Source organism: Patiria miniata, unplaced genomic scaffold (genome assembly GCF_015706575.1).
Source record: "Patiria miniata isolate m_02_andy unplaced genomic scaffold, ASM1570657v1 HiC_scaffold_6, whole genome shotgun sequence".
Lineage (NCBI taxonomy): Eukaryota > Metazoa > Echinodermata > Asteroidea > Valvatida > Asterinidae > Patiria > Patiria miniata.
The window spans coordinates 25,796,096-25,802,599 of NW_024037073.1; the positions used below are offsets into that span (position 1 = coordinate 25,796,096).

At 37.8% G+C, this 6,504-nt stretch overlaps 1 long non-coding RNA gene across 1 annotated transcript; it reads left to right on the top strand.

The window, feature by feature from the left end:
- The first annotated feature begins 583 nt into the window (after positions 1 to 583).
- LOC119742389 lies at positions 584 to 1,949 on the top strand. Its single transcript, XR_005272842.1, has 2 exons — positions 584 to 772; positions 1,858 to 1,949. It is a non-coding gene; the product is annotated as an uncharacterized LOC119742389 (long non-coding RNA).
- Positions 1,950 to 6,504: the final 4,555 nt, after the last annotated feature.

Consider the following 6,504-nt stretch of genomic DNA (forward strand, 5'->3'; position numbering starts at 1 on the left):
AGAAGAAGACAAAATCGACCGCGAGAAAAGGCAACACACGCGAAACCGCAGATGAATATTGTTTTTATATATCTTGTATGATTTCCTGATAAATATTGTGCAGGATGCTGAGCAAGAGCTTGCGACCAATATCCGCCGTCTGCAAATTGAACAGTGAGCGTCTTAAAACTAACCAAAAGATGGAGAGGCAGCTTGGCCGACACCAGAGCCAACCTGCTGCCTCCAGGCAAGAGTGCAGCGCCTGAAGCAATCCATTGCACAGGTGACCGCGGCACAGGCTGGCATCACGGCCGAACTATCCCCCGCTAAAACCATGAAAAATGATAAACGAGAATATTTTGAGAAAAACAGGAATGTTTTGGGAAAATATGTTTTGCTCCCCTCTAGAAAGAAATCCTGGCTATGCCCAGTTTATTTCAGTCTTGACAAAACTTTACCCGAAAACCGTTATTTAGCTTCACTGTGCATGTCTGTCATTATGCGAGGAGCCAGGCGCGAGTAAGCTGGGGAAGTTATCGAACGCACTCCTCATAAATTATTCTTACCAAAAAGGATAATTTACATCTTGTAAAAATTTTTAAATCCTGCCCAGGTTCCAATCTGAAGTCCATCCAGATGATCCTTAATAAGACAGCAGACGGTACAGGCATAGACTCCAACACCCTGGCCTTACAGATGAAGGGCCATCCTGAGCTGAGGGACAAGCTTCATGTCGTCACCTCTTGAGGGCCTTTGCCTGTCTACCCTGGGGTGGTCAACTCAGAATTACCTGGTAGGTACAGTGGACTCTCTGCCCAAAAACTCTTCCTTTTAAGGAAAAAGGTTAGATGGAACTCTTGAACGCATTGTCGCCCAACACCTTGTGCTGATGTTAAGATATTGGATGATCGTAGTGCAGTGTTTATACAGCACTCTTATACCACACTCTCTGGATTGCTCACACTTATTACCCCTGTTCATCAGGCCATGAGAACACTTCCTGCTGAAGCTCGAGATCAGCAGTATATGGTCTGCACCCCCCATATATACTCAATGGAGAGAGGTAATTGTAGTAATGTATCTTGCCCAAGAACAACAGCGACGTGTCCCCTGTCAAGGTTGACCCAACATGACATCATGCATGAGTCAAACATGGGAACCTTTTGAACACAGGATTCCCCCCGATTTTTAAACACTGTATACCAGTGTGTTACCTCCTGAGTAAAAGTTGGAAAAAAACCTCCATCTTATGCAAAATTCCATCTTATGTATGCGATACTCGCTGCTATGTACATCAATCATCCCTTAGATCGGTGGATGAGTGGTAAGACATCTGCACTAGAAAGCAGGAGGTCGTGGGTTCGAGTCCCACCCGAGTAATTTTTTTCCAACTTTCACTCAGGAGAGGTAACACACTGACCATTTATACTGTCCGTTTATACGTACAGTTAATACGTCGGTGAAGGGCAAAACCTAATTGATTTACATCACCCCGACGCAAAATTCCATCTTATGAATACTGCATCAAATAAGTCATACATCTTTTGCATAAAAACATTTGTTGTGTGGGAGAGGGAAAGTACCTCAGACAGTCAGACCACCATTTAAACAGAAGATCTGACCTGACACGTGTACATGAGGACATACAAGGGCCTCATGATTCTGACATTTAGTATGCCTGTACAAATTTTAATAATGTTGAACCCTGCGTCATAGGTCAATCTAACAATCTACGCACTAACCAGCTGACAATCTACGCCCTTGCCAGTATCAGACTTTAAACGGCCAGCAAGAACCTGCCGTTTTGAGTCTGTGTTTAGATTAACCACCATTTTGCTCGTCTCATTTTGAATATTCTTTGGGGTCTTTTTTCCTCAGAGGATCTCAAGACATCTATCACCAGGCATCTTCTCAACATGCATCTCGACCCCAAATGGCAAGCTCAACTGAACCAATACATGGTGTCCAAATTTGTGCCGGTTACGCTGGATCAGAACAAAGGTTTGTTAAAATAAACAAACAAATGTCCCGATAAACCAAAAAGGGAAACCGACGATTATTTCATTATAAAATATATTGCATTATTACAATAAAACAATTGTAACAAAATAAGCAGACAATGCTATATTTTAAAAAATAATAATAAATCGTTGTTGAAATCAGTACTCATAAATTGTAACTTGTCATGATGCAATTTTGTGCTCTAAATTAAAATGAAAGATACATATTTTATAATGTAAACATGTTTTTATTTTTTTTTATTTTACTGAAACCAAAGAGACTATTTGTCAATGTTCAAGTTATTGTCACATCTTGCTGTGTGCAATGAGTTCGTTAGCAGGGCTCAAGTTTTGTGTGAAAACAGTACCTGAAAGTATTATTTACTGGACCAATGTACATTGGCAGTTAAAATTGAAACACTGTTACTTAGAGCCATGTGAATCATTTGCAGTTACCGGGAGAAGCATTGATTTAATGACAAAACTCTGCTCAAAGTCAAGATAGGAGTGGTACCAAATACCCTTTGAAAATATTCCAGCTGAAATTGTTTCGTTTGGATGAAAACTGAGGTGGTGTTGAAAGAGGGTGTCCACGGAACATTTTAACATTAATGCATTAGCAATGGAATCGAGTTACAAGACACCCCAAAAAAGTGAATGTATTTCCTCGGTTTTCTTAAAATGTATGCTATCTGATCAACCTTCAACAGGTTAGTTGTCATGCACCCTGCTTCAGACTTTTAGCAATTTTGTTGCTTCAAACAAAAGTAAAGGCACAAGAAGCAAATAATCATATGTACCTTTTAAGAAAGTTGCAGTCATTAGGATTATACAAGAAGTGCATTTCATTGCTTCTGATGGTAAACGGGAAACATCAAATGTGAACATTTTTAATAGTCAAATGAGTCTTGCATATGTAGGATTAGTCATGATCACGATAATCTGAGACCAGATTTGGACAGCACATGCAATCATGAAAGGCATGTATTCATCTGAGTGCAATGTGTAATTATAAAACATCAAGATGAATTTGTATTCCCTTTGTTTTAAGTTACCAAAACTTCCAAAGAATTTATATACGATTTAGAAGTGTTTTTGTCATTACGCATAACCATCACTAAAGAGTGAAATACATTTGAACATCAAAACAATGTGAGTTACAGTGAAGTGCAAATTTATTTATGCAAATGCGATAAGGTTTTCTGTCATGGATATTGGTATGAACGTAGATGATGTGGATATGATTCGCCTACTTAGTGTACATGTAGTTGTGTTTGTCATTTATAATACATGCACACCATATAGTTATTAAACTTATCAGAATTTATGTGCTGTAAATTTTGGATTTTTGTGACTTGGTTTAAAATTAACAGTCACTTCTTTCATTTCCAATGGCAAATTATTAAAGTGGATGCGGTGTTTAAAACGAATCAGACTTTCTATTCTATAAATGTTCTAGTTTTCTGGCAACGTGATGTTAGAAATGAACTCTTTTGAACTTTTAATAAAATTGTATTTTCAATGGCAAATTTTATATTAAATGCATGTACATGTAGATCTGAGCCAATTTACTTGTTTTAGTCAAATTATTCTGTGTGAAAGATTGACCATTTTTTCCTCTGGCTTATTTCATTGGGTCACGCTTAATTTCTTGGTTACAGATTCCCAATGTGTAAAAGTAGATATCATGGCTAAAGGAAAGTACTCAAGAAAAATAATCAAACCCAACTTTAAAATATCTTTAAAAAATTTAAGTATCTTCCTTTTCTTGTACATATATTCAGTGGGGAGTGCCCAGGGGAGTGCCGATAAAATCCTACAATCGTGCACACTAAATTACCTAATAGTGTACTGGGGCGGATCCAGGAATTTTCGCAGGGGAGGGGGGTTCATCAGCCAAAAAATTAGAAAATGTAAAGGGGGGGGGGGCCTGGCCAAATTCGACGATTAGTAACACTAGATTACAGACTGGTGTACCGTATTTTTAACAGGCGCACATTATACAAGTATATTTTTTTAAGAATTTGTATGATAATTTTTTTTTAAAGGTGAGTACCCTCAAATAATCCGGCCCATTTCGGTTCTGTAGGCCACATCTCTTGCGTTTACCACAATTTGGTAAATAATGGACTGAGCTGCAGCTCTGCTATTTGCCCAGGATATCATACATATACGTAAACACAAAAACATACATACATAATCTTAACACCGTTCTTAGGGAACTTTGTTCTACTTTTTTTCATTTTAAGGTAGCATTTTTGATATCGGGGGTCAATCTCTCTGGGGGTATCCTGCCACCAAGTCTATGTTAAAAAGTTTCTACTGGTAACTTCAACAGCGCCCTCTAAACAAATCTTTGAGAGTGGCGTTTTCGAAATTTCGGACTAGCTTCGGAGTCAGTAACGTAGTCATTTCCACAACTAATTACATGTCCGATACAAGCCTGTCATAACATTTGGGCTGTTAACAACAAAAAAATGTTCATAGCAAAACAAAGATATATCCCGAAAGTGACAAAATAACATCGCTGGAAGTCAAAGCCAAATCTTTCGAACGAAACCAATGTTTACGAAAATTCCCAAGGTATGACGTATTGCCCACGTGAGGGCGCATACAGGTGGTGTTGTTTTGTGACACTGACAGGTGCAAAATGAATGGTTACAATTCACATGTGGCGGTTTGTTGTCATGTCAGTGCTGCATGCACATGTCACAATGAAAAGACTCTGCACTCAAGCCCGTCTCCCAAGTGTCGTCGCCATGTTGGGTCACTTTCTCCGGATGTTTTCATGGTTGTATCTCTGCTAATTTGTGACTGTGAGGTACTTGGTTCAGTGTGTCCGCCGTCAACTCGATTTTATTAACCCCGGAAAAACTGCAAGACGTTCATTGCCTGGTCAGTCGTGAGTATTTAACAGGGACAGAATCGTATTACCAAGGTTGCGATCATGTGCATTCACTAAGCGCGGGCTTTGCAATCGCATCAACGTACCTTTTCCATAAACCGTAAATCTAAGATTTTCACATAATCCTATTTAAACATTTTGGATTTTGAGCATGTTAAGGAAGTGACAATTAAGCTAGTGGTTACTCACGTACGTCACAATATGTGCATCCCCCCATGTTGAAGCACTTGAAAGTGTTCAACATATTTAATTGGCCTGATCAAAGATCAATCTGACAATTGATAATTATTATGTGCCAAAAACAGGGCTGATGGCTTTCAGGGACTTCATTCATCCTTGCAACATATCTCTCTCTGTTATTTAAGTCTCTGTTGTATCATAGTGGTGATGTGAAGTAGTTTTCTATAAGAAATAATTAATGCTGGGTTCCTTTATTTTCAATAGGACCCAAAGAAATATTGATTGTGAAAAGAATGCACAAGTCATATCCGTCACACCTTTTGTGACGGAAATGACAATTATTATATTACTTGGCTTTTGGAGGTATAATTACCTTTTCAAGTTGTTTACAAATTATGGCAGTAGGTACATATTGAGAAATACACTGGGACATGCATTTTCAGGGGGTTTTGAGGGAGTATTGTAAAGAATGAGCATCTTGTCCATTATGTTAAAGAGTTTTTAACACTGCACATAATAGGAGTCGTGTTAAAGTTAATTTCACTGCTCAAAAATCTAATTTTCATTCTATATTTTTTCGAAGTATAGTGCCTTAAAGTGTCGGGACATGAAAGTAGACACTTGATACTGAAGAATGACCCATAGGCCCCTTTTTAATAAGAACTTGCTGGAAGTGTACATGCGGGAAGAAATTCATGATAAACATCTCCAGCATTTAGGATAGAGATAAACCCACGAATGATTCTAGCGGAAGGTTGATGCATTGGCAGTTGTACTGTTTAACTATGTTCACTATAGGGTGTCAGTGGGTACATTGCATTTTTTGAAGAGAAGCTGAAACAATTAGAATCAGTAAGTGAAAATTTACAAAAATCCACTTTGACAAAAGATGTATATCATACATTTAATTTAGCCAGTTAAACTGTGCACATTAATTTACTTGTGCTTTTAACAAATTCAATAAATATATAAAATCTGATATCAAAAAGTAATTTCATCCTCTGCAGGCTGAGTGTCAACATTAAACTGAAATCCACAGGCAAAAGGGGAACTATGTATTGGTGGAGTGAGGAAATTATGGATGTGACATTTACACATTTAAACATTTAATATAATAAACAAAGTTCTAAATCGTATTTTTCCAAAGGTTTTAACAAAACTCAAATTTTAAAAGCAGGAACCTATTTTCCGCTATCTTCCTTTGAGTTGAGCACGCATAACAAAAATAATTCAAACCTATTCAATTTGCTAAAAGCTAAGGAGAACTGCAGTACTAGATTACTTTCAGGCTACGTGCTCATCTTTTTATTGTTTTCAATGACAGCCCTCTTTTTATTATGTTACTCTTTTATTATTAAATTATTGTGTCGATCATGTTGGTCTGCACAATGGGCAGTCATCAGTCTTTGTGAAAGGGCTCAACATTGAGATGGTTCTTTA